This window comes from Equus asinus, chromosome 9 (assembly GCF_041296235.1).
Source record: "Equus asinus isolate D_3611 breed Donkey chromosome 9, EquAss-T2T_v2, whole genome shotgun sequence".
In the NCBI taxonomy this organism is placed as follows: Eukaryota; Metazoa; Chordata; class Mammalia; order Perissodactyla; family Equidae; genus Equus; species Equus asinus.
In genome coordinates, this window is record NC_091798.1 from 2,935,286 (window position 1) to 2,954,433 (window position 19,148).

Sequence of the window (19,148 nt, forward strand, 5' to 3'; positions counted from 1 at the left end):
TAACTCCTTTAGCACTGTCCATATCCTCACAAATTAGGTACGCTTATCCTTCTTGCCAACAACAGATGAAGAAACTGAGGCACCAATGAGGTAAGTACTTTGCCCTCTACCAGTATCTAGGAAGTGATTGAGGTGGAATTTGAACATAAGATGTTGGCTCCATATTCTCTGCTTTTAACCATGTTCTTTGCTCTCTAAGACTTCACACCATGAAGACAATGGCTCAGCGTATCCATTTTCTTGTTACACCCGGTAGCCCCACATTTTGATCTCTGTCTGAAAAAGATGCTATTCGCATCAAAACTGTTGCACATACACAACCAAAATGACTTCTCCCCATATCCCATGTCCTGGAAAATACATAGAGAAGATTTCAAAACATTTCTTGCCCAGGCTGGGAGTGCTTCTGGGAAATCCCACTGTTCCTGTAAGAAGCCAAGGGCAGGCTGGGAGCTGTGTCTCAGGGGAAAGGTGAGCTCAGGAATTACCATGGGGTTAAAAAATGGATGGGGGGCCTCAGCAGGAACTGACTTCAGGATCTTGTGGTGTTTCAAGCTGGGTGCTAATTTTCAGGCTTTGGGTGTAGGGGCTGGTGCTGCATTCCAGGGAGAGGGGAGTCTCCCTGTGTTCTTGGGGAAACTAGACCCTTGAAAGCAAGGGAATGAGAGTTTCCTTTCACAATGGACTTGGGAGGGGAAACATTCAGCCCAGAAGAGACAGTCATGATCCTGAGGAAACCGGAAGAAGCTGCCTCCTCGTCCGCCAAGCAGAAAGTCCTCCTTCATGGACTCATTTTATCCAGATGAGACCAAGAATGAGGACATCATGAGATGCCCTTGCAGGTGGGAGACCTGTGACAGTGGAGCCTGTGCCTGGGAGGCTCTGAATGGCATCATAGGGGTGACATTTGCTGTGAGCAGGGTGCCAGATGAGAGGCACGCCGGCCTGTGTCTGGGAACAGTTTGAGTGTCAGGGAGAAGGCACCGCTGGTGCAGAGGCTCACAGGAAGAAGTGGGTCTGACCAGACAATGTCCGAAAGATGGAGGAGTAGCTGGAAGGAGCCTGAGAAGAGAGAGGAGGGCAGATGGGGACAGGCAGGGCCAGAGGGCAGGAACTGGCAGACTGTGCTTTTCCTGTCGCTCTCTGATGACACTGGTCTAAGACAATTCACCTAGAAAATACAAATCCTTAACATCTCACAAAGTGTGTGTGCCAGGAATGGGGCACAGCTTAGCTGGGTGCCTCTGCCTCAAGGTCTCTGTGAAGCAGGGGCTGCGGCTCTATTGCGGCTTGACTCGTGGAGGGTTTGCTCCCAAGTTCACTCACATGCATGTTGACGGGGTTTGTTTGGACTGAAAGTCTGAGTTCCTGCCTGTCTGTTGGCCGATCATTCCTTCCGTTCTCTCCTATGGAGCATCTTCATAGGACAACTGAAACCATGCACACTTGCTCCCCCAGTTCCTGAGATATAAGATGCAGAGAGAGAGAGATGGAAACAGAAGGAGGGAAAGAGGGAGGGGACTAAAGCCAATGAGTAAGAAGGAAGGGCCAGGTTTTTTGTTCTTAACCCTGGGTTGCAGGCCATCCCATCACCTTGGCTGCATTCTCTTCAGAAGGCAGTTCCTGACCACTTGTGGTTCCACAAGGACGTGCACAGCAGAAGGCAGTGAGCACTGGGAGCCATGGTGGAGGCTGCCCACCACATAGGCCGACACGAGGCACTTGGGTCTGATTCTAAGTCAAACAGGAGACAGTGCAAGGTTCATGCCAGTGAATGGAAATATCTGAATTTCCCCTAATTTCCACCTCTTAAAGGTGCAGACCTGGAAATGAGGCCCAGAGGGGCAGTGACTTTCTCAAGGTCACAGAGCTGGAACCCAGGCCTGTTTTGAGGGGTACTCCACACTACATCCCACCCTTTCTTGTCATTCTTTCATCTCTAAGTGTGTGCATCAGACACATGCAAACCAGACCACAGGTGTTGTCGCTATTGTCTCTTCTACACCTGAGGATGCCCCGAGGGAGATATTTCTGGCCTCATCCCCATCGTGCAGGTTGGGTGATTGAGGAGGCCCTGGGAGGCCCATTGGCATTTCCAGGACACAGAGCTTGTAGGAAAAAAGAGGTCGGAACTCAGCTACATGTCCTCAAGCTGGAACCCTGCTTCCATCTCAAGGTCCTGTGTTGGGATCTGTGCTGGCTATTTGTGTACAGTTCTGGAGGTGACATGGGCAAGGAGGGTGAGCAGCCAAGATCCCAGAGAGGTTTTCGGTGGGTGTGATTGAAGGAAGGGGCCCAGGTAAGGGAACCTTGAGGAAGTGACCTTACTTCCTTGGAGACAGACCCCAACAGAACTTAGCACACTGGTCTCCAGGCGCCCACATTCTAGACATAGCATCCTATCGAGCACACTTGAGTGGCGACACTGAAGACAAGAGGATGTTCTCCTGCTGTCTCCCGAGTTGTGGAGGCTCTGGCTTCAGGAAAGCCAAGAAAAAGAGCCTTTTCAGTCACTATAGACACTGGCTTGGCCCTCACCTGCACCACCTCTGTCCAATTGGCAGGAGGAGCACTCAGGTAACACAGGGAAAGCCAACCGGGTTAGGCCACAACTGGATGCCACCCCCACACCCCTTTGAGCCTACTTGTGTGCCGGAGGGGAGTGAGTGAGGGATGGCGGGGAAGAGCGGGGACCCACCCTGGGTAGGAGCCGTTTGCTCGGTGTTGGAAGCCTGGCAGTGTGTCATGTTCCCAGCCTAGGTGGTGGCTAGCAGGATGGGAGAGTGGGTGCTGGGAACCAAGCTCCTCTACCCATAGGTTAGTCCCGAGCCATCCGGTTGTCATCTCATTCCCTCCCTGGCTGGAGGTCTATGCAAATGCTGCTCGGTACCTGATCTGTGCTGGGGTTTCCTCCTTGTGGCCAAGTCGAGGCAGGCCCCTGAGACCTCCTGGCCCACCTCTCGGGCACTGTCTTTGCAGAGCTGCACGCAGGAGGTGGTGGAAGAGCTGGCGGATGGCTTCGGGTACTCCATCTCCCTGGACAGGGGCCAGCTGCACCGCACCACCATCAATAAGCAGGGCTGCTCTGAGGTGAAAGTGGGCACGGAGGGGTCTTCCCACCCAGGCCCCTGAGATGACCAGGGCCGGCCCAGAATCCAACCTCAAACTGCCGTTCTCCTGGGACTCTAACAGGGCTGTCCCGCATGAGTGTCCCACAATCCCATTCCCAAAGGAATCTGGACTTCTGCTTCTCCCAACCAGCTGCATAGGAGGGTAGGAGGGCACTCTTTGCATTTCCCTAGGAAGATTAGAGAAAACGTTGATGTCATTGTCACTTCCCAATAGGCCCTGAGTATCTTTGAATTTTGCCTTTTTTGGAAAATGGAACCTCGATAATGAGGGTCTCCAAACTCCCTTTAATGTAAGAGAGATAACCATCAGCGTGTTTTGGAAGTCGAAGGGATTCTCAGAACCTGTCACTGCCCTGTACACTGTTTCCAGACCTGGGAGGGGTGAGGTGGCCACATAACATTTCCCTCCGGGTCAGGGTCCGATGAAGCCTCAGGCAGTTAGAGGGAATGTCCCTCAGCCCCCAGTTTGGGCGGTTCTCATTTCTGACCCACAGGACCTAGAGAAGCCACTTGGCATGCCTAAGCCTCTGTTCTCCTCTCTAGAGAGGGCGTGTCTGTTGAGGATTCACTGGGCTGGTGCTCTTCACAGAGGGAGGTCTGTTGTCCCTCAGTGGAGCAAATGGCCTCGAGGGAGCTCAATGTGGAATCCTTTGCAGGCCCAACGTCTGATTGTACTTTGAAAGCCCAGAGCCTTGCTGAGTGTGGGAGCCCCTGTCTCTCCTGTTGCACACGTCTGGGAGGGGCTAGGAGTTCCTGAGTCAGCTGCAGACCTTGATAATCCTTGTGGTTTGCAGTGATGGCCCTGACCCTGTGTCCTCCTCATCCCACCCAGAGTGAAGATGAGTCCACTCTGTCTGTAACTGAGGCCTGCAGGATGTGTGCCCTCCAGGCAGGCATGATGCAGAGGCTCTCAGAGTCTGTGCTGCCAGCCTTCCCCAGCAGAGTCCTCTGCAGTGTCATCACCTCCCTCTGCAGCTACTCAGGCTCCAGCACAGCCCCCAGGTACTGGACCAGCTGTTTCCCAGGTGACTGCCCACCTCCTCCTCAGCACAGTGGTGACTCTGCCCACTGCCAGCTGTGTGTCTTGTCTTGGGAATGTCACCACATCTCTCTGAGCCTGAGTTGGCTCCTCTGAAATGTGGAGTGGCAGAGGATGAACTTGCTAGGCTTCTCCCAGGGATGAATGGGATCAGCCATCCAGGTGCTTCCCTGGTGCCCGGCTCTGCAGAGAGGGTGGTGGGCCATGCTGTGGTTGCTGGTGGTGATTATTTCTCTGTCCCCCCATGAAAAGTAGTCTTCCTCTCCCTTCACTGGCTTGTGGCTTTTTGAGTTTGGAAAAACACCTGGAGAGCACCCTGTCAAGGAGTTTGAGATGCCATCCAGCTGGTCCTGGTGCTTGTCCTTGGTGTAGCCACTTAGGGATCTCTAGGGTCACAGAGGGGCCACAGGCCTACTCAGACACCTGGGGTGGTTCTGGTTGGAGTTCATTTAACAATGTCGATGAAGGACGTACTGTGTGCAGGGCATCTGGACACACTAAGTGTCACTCAATAAATGAAGCAGACAGCCTCACTGGGCCTCCTCTCTAATCTGAGAGTCAGTCACGCTTGACATCATTTCTAGGTCCTATCTACCCTCCATCCCGGCCGATGCCCTCATCCCCTTTGGGACACATGGAGGCAGCTTGGCCCATTGTGTGCAGGATGCTGGAGGACAGCACCACCTCCCAAAGTGAGTGGTCTTTGGGTGCAGACGGAGGGCCTCCTGTCTCTAGAAAACAGGGTGCGGGGAGAGGATGGAGGCTATGGCTGGCGCAGGCCTGGGAGAGCCCTGCATCTCACCCATCTTGTGATTCCCATGGGAAGGCTGAGTTCTGGTGGCTTCCACTCCAGCAGGACTGGACTCAAAGAGAGCTATGCATGGGTCCCAGGCCCCCTGAGAACCGGAAGGGAGGCTGGGCTGAGTTGCCTCCTAGAGACCCAATCCCAGCAGAGTCCCAGCTCCTTCTGCCTCCCTTTCTCCACATCCACCCCTTGTGAGCACCACCACCAGGTCCATAGTAGGAGGTGCGTGAGAAAGCTGCTCACAGATCTGCTGGAGTCTTCATTCCAGTGGCCCATTTGCATGGAGGGCTGGGGTGGGCTGTGTCCAGACCCTTGGGGAGGAGAGTGTAGGTGGGAACAAGAGACTCTCACAGACTCTGTGTTCAGCCTGCTGGATGAGCAGGCCTGCCACTGCCAGGACAGCCAGCCGGGGCTAAGGGCTGGGATGGGGCCCTCCTCTGGAGGGGGAGGGGATGGCACAGGGGCCCAGATGCTAACAAGAGTGCCTTGGGAGGGTGGTGTTTAAGGAAAGGCTGGGCCACTGACTCTCTGGCCCATCTGCCTCCCCGCAGTGCTATTTCCTGCTGGGAACCTGGCTGGGCCAAGGGCAGGATTGCAGGGAGCCCCTACAGTTTCCATGCTGGACCCTGCAGCTGGCCACTCTGCACGTCAGCTTTGGTGGCTTACATGTGGAGGGCCATGCCTACCTTCTGCCAGGCCACCTGGAGCACCTCAAGGCCATTGAGGCCAAACAGAAAGGTGAGGGGACTGGAGTCTGAGAAGACTGTCTGTGTTGAGGTTCATGGGCTAGAGTTCCCTTAAAGGCAGTGGAGTCCTTCCTGTCTTTGGAAAGGCACAGAAACTGTCAGGTGTGTGGGTGAAACTTTCTCCTTATCCTGCTGCAGAGCCAGCTCCAAAGCTCCTGCCACATCCAGAGCCAGAGCCAGAGCCAGAACCAGCCCCTGTGCTAGAGTCATCTCCAGCTCCAGCCCCACCACCCGTGGCAGAGCTGGAGCCAGCGTCACCTGCATCGGACCCTACAGGGCTGGAGGAAGGGCCACCATTAACTTCAGCCCCAGTGCCAGCTCCTGAACTAAAGCCCACTGGACCCTGGGCCGTGACCGCCGAAAACCAGCTGAGGGAGGAGAAGCTGAACATCTTGGACTTCCCTCCCCGGCTCGTGGCAGAGCAGCTGACAAGGATGGAGGCGGTGAGCAGCGGGGCTTGCAGGGCAGGGGGGCCCTACCTTCGTGTGCCATGAGCTGCCCCACACCTGCCATTACCTGATCCAAAGTCTGATGATCTGTGTCCACATTCCTGCTCCCCGTTACCAACACTGCGACTTGGGCACTTTCTTTACCCCAAGCGCTCGCTGTCCCCACGTGCACAGCAGAGCCAGACACTAAGGGCACCTGCTGCATGGGGTGGCTGTGCCGATGAATGAGGTGGAACAGAGAGGAAGTTGGGCAGGGTCTGGCCCTTTGGTGCAGGAGGGAGCTCACTGAAATGCTGCCAGGTCCTTGGGCCAATCACGCGTGTGCCCAGGGGGCCTTCAAATCCTCAGCACACATCAGGCATGTGATGTGTACTGACTCCAGCAGAGACAATCACATAAAGCCGGTGCTTCTCCCTGCCTCGGGGTAATGTGCATGGGAATGGGGAGTGGGACCCGAGGGGGACTGCGATGGGTGGAAGATGTCCCTTGGGGTGGGCCGGTGAGAGCTGTTTTCCGGAGCTTGGAGGAAGTGAGATGGGGCTGGGAGCAAATGCCCTCCCTTTTGCACAGCACTGTGTCCCGGGTCATCTTGTGCTGACACCTTCAGTGGACACAGACAAAACTCAGGGAATCCCACACACCTCAGAGATCACATCCTCTGCTTCCTGAGCTCCCGCTCTGTCCTCAACCAGCCTGGGACTGTGGAGGACCATGGATGCCGAGCTGGTGTGAGGCAGTGCTGGCAACACTCTGAATCTTCCTCAGGAGCTGTTCAAGAAATTGGTGCCTGCCCACTGCCTGGGCTCCATCTGGTCCCAGCGAGACAGCAGGGACCACAAGTACCTGGCACCCACCATCCGTGACACTGTGGCACACACGAACACCTTGGCCAACAGTGTCATCGCTACGTGCCTCGGGGCCCTGGGCATGACAGCGCAGGACAGGGCCAGGATGGTGGAGCTGTGGATTCATGTGGCCAAGGTAAGTCATGGGAGGCCCATGGAGACCCTGTTTGGAGTCATGGGAATTGCCTCTTGTTTCTCAGCTGTCGATATTGAAGTCTGTGGTCTGAGTCCCTGCACTGGCCCTAGACACTCCTGCCAGGGCCACACTGACCTTGACTTGAGGTCCTGGTGGTGGCAAGCTCACTTCCTTCCTGTGCTCCTTCCTTGTGTTCAGCTAAAAATCCTTGTGCCTGACAGTGTTACTCCTCAGGTCCCAGGTGTGTCCTCCCTGGGTTTCCTGGGCATCTGTCTCATCCAGGACAGGAGAAGTCCATGAGGGGACAGAATCCAGAGCTGGAGAGCTCCAGCCCCCACTCACAGCTCAATCTCTTCCCTTCCCTAGGGGTGCCTAGGCCTCAGAAATTTCACATCCTTCCAAACGATCCTTTCTGCTCTGCAGAACCCTGCCATTAAGCATCTCAAAGACACCTGGGGATGAGTGTCCAATTGGGTAGGCTGCTCTCCATCCAAGCACCACAGGGGGAGGTGGACCTTGCACCCGGCATTGGGTGGCCATGGCCCCCGCAGTCAGCTGAGACCACCTGGGAGACAGTTAATGCCTGGGACACGGACTGATCTGGTTCCTGGGTCCCTGAGCCTCTCAGGGCCCTTAGGCCAGCGGTTCTGCCCAGGAACTCATTTCCTTCAATATCCGATCCTGACTTGAGCCCAGTTGGAGATTCTCAAGTGTTTCCTTTGCAGCAACAGAAATCTCCATCCAACTGAAACCAAGAGTGTTCAAAACAGATCTGTGTGGTAGATATGGGAATGGAGGCCCCAGGTGACAACAGGAGAGGCCCCTCCCCAGTCCCATGGGGACCTTGGGGCTCAGAGAAACCCAGTGAAATCCCTCATCCAGGCCCCAGGCTGTTTGGGTCTTCTGGGATCTCAAACAAACGGGATTTGCCCTTCAACCACCCCATAATCTTTCTTTCTTTCTTTCTTTCCCCACTCCCCCAGGGAGAGATCCTACACCTTTAAGAAGTGGTGCAGGGGACAGCAGCATGTGAGCAAGAGACTGTTCCTGAAGGTAACCTGGGGCTGGAGATCTGGGAGAAGGGGTGTGAGAGGGGGCCGGGAACATCCTGAGGGCATCCTAGGAAGTGAGGCTATGGTAAGGCCATCCTGGGGTTCAGAGACCCCTGTCGGTGGGGCAGGGAGGAGATGCCGCATGGCCACCACCAACACCCTCTGCCCTCTCCCTCCATGTCTCAGTTTGTCTATTGTTGGAACACACTCTGGGAGTGCAGAGGTCAGGATGGTGGTCAGTGGTGGGGCAGGGCGAGGGGTGAAGGCAGTGGGGACAGGGACTCTGGCTGGGAGGGAGAGTGGCCTCTCCTCAGTGGGTCCTTGAGCAAGTCTCTGCCCCTCTGTGGGCCTCGGTCTCCTCCTCTGGGAAATGGGGGGAGATGACATGGTGCAGGCCTTACGGCAGGGTGATACCGTCCAAGGGAGGACAGGAATGGGAGGAGATTCGTGCTGGCTCCTCCTCAAGAGCTGAGGGGAGAGCAGTGATGACAGTCAGATGACAGGGAGTCCTCAGGAGAGCCCTGGAGGCAGGTGGAGTTCTCCCCACTCTTTCCTGATGAGGAAAGAGTCTCAGGGAGGCCTGAGCAGGCCCAAGGTCAGACAAGAGTGAGTCCTGGAGCCAGGACTGGTCTAGAATCAGAGCACCCTGGAGGTGGGAACAGCATAGGCAGCAGGGGACTGGAGCCAGATGGCCAGGGTCTGAGGTCAGGGGCCTTGAGGGACATGTGAAAGGGAGCAGGGCCTCTCTGACCCTGTCCTCGGCACTGACAGGAGGCGACCTCCGTGTTGGTCAGTGCATAGAGGGGCCGCCATAGAGCCCGGGAGAGGCGGCGGCAGCAGGTGAGGGTGCCTGGGGGGAGGTGCCCAGGAGTCAGAGGAGAGGGGGCGCCCCCTCCCAGCTAGAGGCCTCCCTCAGGAGAGGGGCCTTCCTCCTCCAGCGCATCTGCTGTGGCTGCCGAGCCTGAAGTGCCTGCATTGGCAGTGAGCAGGAGGAGGCCTGGAAGGGCTGGGAGCAAGATGGTTTTGGGGTGGGGAGGGGCAGGGGCCACACCCCCTGGGATTGGCCCACACCCAGCCCTGGGATGTGACTGGGGGAGTTTGGTGTTCCTGGAGGGGAGGGGAGGAGGGCATTGTGTGTGGTGGGGGCTCCTGAGGGTCCTAGGCTACTGTACGTGGGAGCCAGGGGTGGGCAGGTAGCTGGGGTAAGGGGTTTCAGGGGAGGGTTCATGGGGGCACCTGAGTGCTGGAACTCATCACCATACCCACCTTGATGGAGCAGGGTGTCATCCCCTCCCTCAAGATGATCTTCAGTTACCTGGAGCTGCTGCATGATGAGACAGATTATTATGTGGAGGTGAGTGAGCCTGGAGGTGGGGCCCTGGGATCAGGCTCCTGAGGGTTTGGGAGGAGAGAGTCCTGCCTGAGCCCTGAGCTCTCACACTTGGAAAGGTCCTCTCTGCAGAGCCTCCCAGCCTCCTGTGGAAGCCAGGGCATCAGGCCCATCTCAGCAACGAGTGATGGGAGGCTCTGCCTAGGCCACCATCCAGGCTCCCTGGGCTGCTGGACTCAGCATCTCCCTCTGGCCCTACCAGTGAGGGAAGAGAAGTCGGGCCCCTCCCAGTCAGGAGGCACATCAGTGGCTGAGCTGTCCCTTCCTGCCTGAGGCCTCAGTCTCCCCATGTGTCATCAGAGAGGGTTAGGTCTGGAGCCCAGAGCCTGGCCCAGGTCCAAGTCCGGTCTCTGGAAGGGCCTGCCCACTGGCAGCAGTGCAACACTGGAAGAGGTGGGATGGGGGCTAGTTCTGGGCTAAGGGGGCTGTTTCTGATGGACTTTGGCTGTCTGCCTTCCAGGGGAATGTGCTCAGCTGTTGGAATGAGGTAAGGAGCTGCGGCCTCACTGTGGTGAGTGTGGGTGTGTGGGAATCAGAGAGCCCCCCTTTCATAACAAGCCCTCTAGCTCAATCCCTGGGGTCGGACATTTATTTGCAGAGTTTGATATACAGAGCTTGGGATCCTATGGCGTTGGCAGGTAGGGGAAGGGCTGGCATCAATGACCCCTTCCTGGTAGAGGATCTATTTCGGGCCAACTGTGAGAACAGGCACGTCCTGACTGGAATTGCAGGGAAGCAGAGTTCCCAAGTTGGCAAAGGCCCCATACTGGCTCCTTGTCCCCCTCCTCACCCCCTCCAAGAGCCCTGCAGGGTCCCCCACCCAGGCCATGTCTCCATCCTGTCCTTCCTCTGTCCCAGGAATTCAAATTCATCAAGGACATCGAGATGGTCCAGAAGGCTGCAAATCTGTACACCGTGCAGCCCAATGAGCATTTTGGTGCCTGGTTCCAGGCTGTGGAGCCCCTGAGTGAGGAGGCGAGGTGAGGCGGGGCAGGAGTTGGGTGAGGGGAGGGCGGACTCTCTCTGCAGACCAGCTCCAGTGTCCATGGCCGTGGCTCCATGGTCAGCCTCAGATCTGGCTGCATGGCGACCCCTGGGGCCCTGGGACTCCAGCTGCTGGGAGGCTCTGGGAGGCACAGCTCAGGCGTGGCTCCTGGGAGCCAACAACTCCACTCTGTCCTGTAGCTACAGCCTGTCCTGTCAGCTGGAGCCACGATACCAGTGGGCCAGAAAGATTCGACTCTTCTTCAAAGACAAGAAGAGCCACTCATCTTCCCGCCCAGGGCTGAGTGAGTGTCTGGACTGGCAGTGGCTAAATCCAGGGGCTCAGTACAGATTCAGGCCAAGTCTGGGCCAGGGGAGTCAGACAGCTGTGGTGCTGGGGCCCCAGCTCCTCCGCTGAGCAGTCCTGTCACGGGCGATTCCCCTTGCATTTCTGGGACTGGTTTGTTCCTCTGTGAAGTGGGTGACACTAAATATCAGCCCCTGTGTCAGGGACATGGGGTGCTGTTGGCTGACTGAGCACTCAGCACCGGGGCTGGGGCACAGGGTACAGTGGGTGCGGGGAGGGGGGAGAGTATGCTGTGTTTCTGGGGGAGGCCCCCTAGGAAAGTCCTCTCTCTATCCAGACACCAGGCCCCCAAAATAGAGCCCAGCGGTGGTGGCAGATGACGCTCCTGAGACCAGCTGAACTGCAGCAGGGACACAGCGGGGACACTCAGTTGCACAGGGCCACCTCTCAGAGGCTGATGTGAGTGAAAACTTTGTGATCCATTTCCTGGGGTCCCTGAAGGCAACAAGGGAGTGGAGGGAGTGGACGATCCCCCCATCTCCCTCACACATTTTCCCCAGCGCCTATTTCCCTCTTTGGAGGGGCCATGTTTTTGTTGTCAATGATAAAAGCTAAGTTTGGGTATTCTATTAAATTTCTGATTTTTCTCAGCCTGGGAGTGGACATGTGATTCTTTCACTCTCTGTGCTCATGAAAATGAGATCCAGAATCTCACATTCCTCCTTGAATTCAGAAACCTCGCAGAGTCCTCAGCTCAGGGCATGTGGTGAAGGGAGAAGTGCCAGTGCCATCCCTGGCTGCTGAAGGACAGTCCCGTGTCCCCCTCACTCAGAGGACAGGATCATTGCAGTGTGGTTCACCTGGTCCTGGAGCAGAAGCGGCCCCTCCGATCTCCCGGGGCTGAGACGTTGGAGGGACTTTCTCTGGCAGAACAACAGCCACGGAAACGGGGGTGTCTTTAAAAGTAGCACTTGCTTGGGGCCAGCCCAGTGGTGCAGCGGTTCAGTTCCCATGATCCCCTTTGGCCGCCTGAGGTACGCTGGTACAGATCCTGAGTGCGGACCTAAGCATCCCTTGTCCAGCCACGCTGTGGCAGGTATCCTGCATATAAAGTAGAGGAAGATGGGCACGGATGTTAGCTCAGGGCCAGTCTTCCTCAGCAAAAATAGGAGGATTGGCTGCAGATGTTAGCTCAGACCTAACCTTCCTCAATAGCCAAAAAGCTGGCCCTGGCCTGTGCCTAACACAATTCCTGCCCAGGACCGTGGCTGCCTTTCTGCACTTGGAGGACGAGGGAACATTTTCCCAGTTCCTCTTGCCCAAATGAGGAACTTGTTTTCTGATGCAGCCCCTGGAATTGCATCCACTGTAAGTGGGGAAAATCCTGTAAAACCTCAAAATGTGCACGTGGAGAGGGCGAGGCTGGAGGAAGGCCCTGTGCAAAGGGACTAAGGGCAGGCAGGACCCTCCCTCTCTGGGCCCCTCTAGGGTCTCCCTGTTCACCTTTGACCTGGGCTTGGTCCTCCTGGGATTCGGGTCCATGACTCTGATTCCCGCTTCCTGCTTATTTTCTCTCCAAGGGGAAAGATTGGGGAGGCAGATTTTAGCGCCACAGCCGGGTCTCCCTCCACGAACCTGGTGCTCCCTGTGAACTAGGATTTTCAGCATCCCTGCACTTCCACATGCAATTCTCTCTTAGGGCAGAAATTCCCTAGATGCCCCTAGCCTTTCTGTCAGGTCCATCATGGCCACTCCTTCCAGGCTGGATCTGATGGATCCCAAGTGAGCTCTGGTTTTCCACACTAACAGACCATCATCCTGACCAGGAATGACCCCACAGTGTTCCTTGCTGCCCAGGGTGACCTCTGGGCCCGTGTGGTTCTCAGGTCCATGGACTTGGACAATCACCAGTTTACACACTCTGGTGTAATTTGACTGGCTTTTCCGAAAGTGGTAGCTGGGCCCGAGCCCATGAAGCATGTAGCCCCTGGGGTGACTGGGGTCTTTTCCACAGTCTTGTGCGGCGGTTCTGTCATCGAGGTGTGAACCTTTCCTGTTGGGAAGTTGGAAAGATGAGGCCTAAGAAAGGTGTGAGTTGGGGATCCTGCGGGCAATGCCACCAAACATGTTCTGTGGATGTGCATGGACACAGCCTCACCAAGTATAATCCGGAAATGCTCCCCATGTGGGTGTCCAACAGACACTGGTCTGGCTCAACCAGAGAACCCGCCTGAGAACCAACAGCTAAAGGGTGACCTCCCGGCCTTTCGAGCTTCATCCCCAGGAAACACCATGTAAGCAAGGAGCAGATGAATTGCTTGTCACTTCTGAGTTATCCCCTCCTTCCTGATCGCTGCAAGTGTCACTCAGACACTTGGCAGGCTGGACTCTGCCAGGGAGGCCGTCTCAGGACAGCCAGAAGCTGAGGATCAATCCTGGTTCCCGGCAGCCCAGGCCCTTGCTGATGCGGCACAGCCACCCAGGAAAGAGACTTGCCAGAGGAAGGTGGGGAAGGCTGTGCTGTCCCTCCAGGGAGAAAGAGTCGCGGCAGGTCCCAGGGCTAGTCCAGGGCCAGGATGAAGGCATGGGTGTCCCACGAGTGTCTCCTCCAGGACTGGGGTGCTCCTGAGAGCCGACCCGGCAGGTAGCAACATTCAGTAAGTCACGTGGGTACAGCTGTGGCAGAGGAGGGACAATTTATCCCATCTTTGGGTTTCCAAATTGGAAATTGGTTGCTGAAGTCCATGAGTAAAGCAGTTAGAAAATCTGGATGACATGTTAATTTTTGAAGGAAAGTATGAGTTACCAAAACTGGCTTCCCAAGAGCTAACTAAAGGGAAGAGAAAATAACAATGTGAATCTCTTGAAATCCCTCAGGTGCATATAGTGTCAGAGAGAAATCATCAGAATATTTGAGGAACTGGAAAGCAGGGTTCTGTTTAAACTGTTGCAGGTGTAAGGTGGGGATGGGTGCTTGCATCTCGTCTTCCAGTGTAAGTGAAAACAAGATCACATTAGGAGTGAACTCAGTCTTTCCAAAGTGGTGTAAGACATGGGATTGTACTCCTCACTCACGTCCCTCAAGAATATCTTGCCACGTGGTCCATTCATTGATGCATCTTCCATTTACAGGAGCTAACAAAAAAATCTGTCCCATTGACAGCCATACCATCCAGCTAAATTCCACCTCACCCAACTCACAGTGTCCCGCAAGCCTCTCTTGGTGATCTGTCTCATCACAGTGAGGGATTCATGCCAGACTATTCCAGAACCTTGGGAACCATATTCATACCACCTCCAATTGCCAAGACAGGAGGGTCTCTGAATGGGAAACCTGACTCTCAAACACTGCCTTTCCCTTGGCTCGCCTTAGGATTTCTCCCTGAATGACATGATTGGCCCATTCACCTGACTGCTGCCCCCTCGGTTTTGGTGGCTCTGGAAGAGGTACCAAGATGTACTGGCCTTTCCTTCACCATTGAGGAGACCAATGAGAACCCTTCTTGACTCCTCAACCTGCCCTTAGGTTTTGATGTGTACACTGCCTGTCCCAGTGACCACAAGACCTTGGAGACCACTCTGACTCTCCTTAGGGAATTGAACTCTAACTACAACCACCAGACTAGAGCAAAACTGGGGCCACTGTTTTAGGAACAACTTCAGCATTTGCAGCTAAGGTTGGAACACTTCTGGAGATCTACCAAAGCCCCTGGGTAAGGGGTCTGGATTCTGGAGAGAGAGATTCTGGTCTTCACCAATGGGTTCTCTCATCCAATCATAGGGAAAGGCAGAAGCTCTACGTATGTCATCCCAAGGACTTCTCAGTTTGTGAGATTATTAACTGGGTTGGGAAGGAAGATGATGGTGAAGAAGAAGTGCCATGGAAACATTGAGACTCAGCCCAGGGTCATGCTCAAGGCCAATGCATCCACCACACTGCTCCTGGGAACATTGGCTGAGGACAGCTCACAGCTCTTTCCCTCACAGGACATGCCCACAGCATAGGGAACCACCTAACCTTAGGACACAGCCCTCTCGAGGGACAGCCAGAGGCCCATGTCTGGCTGATAAGGGAATAAGAAGCCTGGTCTCAATTTGGGACAACACCAAAGGGCTGTCCCAGCTCCAGAGATCCTTGAGAGTTGGCAGAGACTCAGTGGCAACTGTCTTGGCCTTCAGCTTCTCCTTCAACTATCCCTGCCTTGCTAACTTCCCATAGGGATATCTCCCCAGAACGCTTCCCTAAACCTTCCACATGGAATCCTCCCCCTCACAGTCTCTTTTCAGGGCCCCATCTGTGACAGGCAGTAATCAGGAGACATTAATGCAGAACACAGCAGCATGAGATTCGGCAAATGCTGTTCTGGAAGAATGATCTGTTAGACAATCTGAGAGGGTAGGTCATTGTAATCTCCAGGATAACTTAGGTAATGCTCTGGTAATAAATGCAACAATTGAGAAATTCATGACTAAAGATGTATTTCTCCTCAGATTTACATCATACATTGATAGTCGAGGTGAAGGGACCCCTGCTTCCTAAGTCACGTGGGGCAAGGCTGATGGAGGCCCCACGATCTTGTTGGTACACCATCTGAAACTGATACCTTCTTCAGTTGCCACCAAAGGACAGAAAGAGCACCTAGGGTCTTACACCTCCTCTTTTATTCTTTGGCTTAAAAATGATGCCATTGGTTGGAAGGTGCCACATATCCTTTCCAAAACCAAGAGGTCTAGGAAACATAGTCTTCTGTGTGCCAGAGTGAAAGCAGAAGTGGATGCTGGCACCACACTCTCTTTTCACCAAAGGATATGATTGCTTTCCCTCTCACATAGAGAATTCACTCACCCTCTTTCCCAAGGAGGACATCTGAAGACCCGGTAGACTCAGAAACCCTAGCCGACCCTTGGGCTAATGGGACAAAGACTTCAGGGGCCACACATGACAAAGAATACAGAACTCGCAGGAAATTTCAGAAATATCAGAAAATTCACTAAAGAAATGAACAAGGACTATTATAATAAGCAGAAACAAGAAACGCTGGGGATGGGGAGAACCTGACATCCTCAATTGTTACATCATCCTATTCCAAATACTCAGTCTCCTGCAAGAAGTTGCAGGGCATACAAAGGGACAAAGAAGGATGGCTCATACAGAGGAAAACTTCATGATTAGAAGGGGCCCTTGAGGAAGCACTGAGGGGTTACTGCAGAAACTTTTGTCTGCTTGTTGCTATTCACATTCCTGTGCTGAGCCTATGTCTTCATAAGCTTGTCGCGGGGATGCTTAACAGCTCTGTTTCAGGGTAAGACAGAGTCAGAGGTCATGGATACCAGCACCTGATTTGTCTATTCTCTTCTGTCTTTCTCCATGACTATATCTACTGTCTCATCTTGCTTTACAAGCAAAACCTGGAAAACCTACCAAAGCAATTGTTTTTGGGTTTTTCTACCAATAGTACAGAAAATATGGCTGTTACTTTTGGTGCTGAAACTCAATTTTGTGGAGCAAATTTCAACCTGAATTTGAAGTTTGTTTAAAATAGTTAAACATAGAATAACCATATGACCTGGCACTTCCACTCCTAGATATTTACCCCCTAAAATCGAACACAGGTATACAACCAACAATTTGTCTAGGAATATTCACATCAACCCTGTGCATAATAGTCCAAGGTGCAAGGTCCATCAACTGATGAAGGGAGAAACAAAAATGGGGACATCCATGCAATGGGATATGAATCAGCCATGGAAAGAAGTGAACTGCTGATGTGTGTATAATCTTTAAAAACACTATGCTAGTGAAAGAAGGCAGACACAAAAGGAGAAATCTTTATGTTTCTATAGATACGAAAAGTCCAGAAAAGGCAGATCAATAGATAGAATGTCCCTTCCTGGTTGCCAGAGGTTGGGCATAGGGTGGAGTGGGGAGCGACTGCTTAATTTATATGCGGTTTCCTTTAGGATGATGAAATCTTGTGGTCCAGACAGCAGTGATGATTGCACAGCACTGGGAATGTCCTAAACCCCACTGAATTGTGGGTGATTCACCTTTTCACAGTGAATTTTACGTGACGTGAATTTTACCTTAATTTAAGAAAACAATACAGAGTTCATTAGCTCCCACAACAGAGTGTCAAGAGCCCCTGTGGCTCAAGGATGAAAGGGCTCTATCAACAACCTCATGACTACTCCAGGAGTGGTAGATTTTCATTTTCTCTCATAGTGAGAGTGTTCTGTCCATTGTCACAAGACTATTCGATTCTTGGCCCCAAATTTCCAAAGACAGTGAGAGAAAATATGCCCTGTCATACCCCTTTTCACTAGACAGGGCTTTCCTTCCAGAAGCCCCAAGGGAACTTTCTGGGTCAGGGTTGCAATCCAGCCCATCACTAAGCTACACTTTGAGCAGTGACAGGATTGCATTCAATTCCTTCCCCACTGTTCTCAGGTGAGAAGAAAAGGTCATGTCGCCTGAGTCCATGAGATGGGAAACACCCAAACCAAACTTAGGTTCTAGCAAGGAGAAAGCCATCAGTACACAAATAACTCCCTGTTCTAGGATTTAATTTTCTTATTAATAGACTTTACTTTTTAGAATAATTTTAAGTTTACAGAAAAATTCAGCATGGGGCTGGCTCAGTGGCATAGTCGTTAAGTTTGTATGTTCCAGTTTGGTGGCCCGGGTGTCCCAGGCTCGATCCCGGGTGCAGACCTATGTACCACTGATGAAGCCATGCTGTGGTGGTGTCCCACATACAAAATATAGGAAGATTGGCACAGATGTTAGCTCAGCAGCAGTCTTCCTCAAGCAAAAAGAGGAAGATTAGCAATACATGTTAGCCCAGGGCCAATCTTCCCCAGCAAAAAAAAAAAATATATATATATATACAGCAGACAGCACAAGTTCCAATATCCTCCCTCATACCCCAGTTCACACACACTTTCCCTTGTCATCAATATCTTGCATTTGTGAGATACATTGGTTATATTTGATGAGCCAACACTGGTACAATATAAAGTAAACAGCTTATATTAGGGTTCACTCTGTGTGTTTTATCTTTAATGGGCTTTGAAGAATGTATAAGGACATCTATCCACTGTTACAGTATCATACACCATAATTTCTCTGCTATAAAATTCCTCTGTGCTCCTCCTATTCATTCCTCCCTCCCTCTGCCCAAGTCCTGGTGACTACTGAAGTTTTTACCATCTCCTTGGTTTTGCCTTCTCCAAAATGGCACATAATTGGAATCATACAGTGTGCAGCCTTTTCCAATTGGCTTCTTTTACTAAGAAATGTGCATTTAAGATTCCTCCATGTTTTTTTCTTGGCTTGATAATTCATTTCTTTTCTATTGTTGAATAATATTCCATTGTTTGAATAGACAACAGTTTGTTTATCCATTTACCTCTTGGAGGGCATCTTGTTTACTTGCCATCTTCTCCAATAATGAATAAAGCTGACATAAACATTCAACTGTAGGTTTTCTGTGGATATATGTTTTCAATTCATTCAAGTATATACCAAGGAGTGAAATTGCTGGATCTTAGGGCAAGAATGTCTAGCTTTGTAAGACACTTCCAAACTCTCCTCCAAAGTGGCCGCACTGTCTTGCATTCCCAACAGCGATGGATGAAGTTTCCTGTTGCCCCATGTCCGCCTCAGCGTTTGCAGTTGTTAGTGTTCTGGGTTTTGGCCGTTCTAATAGGCCTGTAGTTGTATCTGATTGTTATTTCTAATTTTCAGTTCCCTGATGGCAAGGATGTTGAGCATCTTTCTGTGTGCTCATTTGCCATCTGTGTATGAAAGGGCAGAAACAGAATGGACTGCAGGAAAAGAGATGGCTGGGATGACAGGAAAGTGGAGGCAGAGATGATCTTCAGGGCTAACTAGGCACTGACTATGCCCTCTGTCAGATAAATTGTGGTCTACCTAACATTGAGTTTTGAGTGAAAACTCCATAGTATCTGGTTGTGCACACATATATCTTATTGAGGCTTGAGTTTTTATATATGTTTTACTGAAAGATGCTGTAAGCCCTATGTATAAACAGGTTGCTGTACAGCAGGTGATGACAGTGTCAGAGATGATGAGAGTCTATCTTGAGTGGATGGTGTCTGCTATGCAAGCAGCATGTGTTGCCTATCACCAGAGGCAGAAACCCAAACACTTCTGCCACTGCGTCTTAGTATTGGAGTCTCCAAGGAAAACACAATGCAGCCAAGCACTGGGTGGGACAATGCTTTACTCACACAGAGGAGAC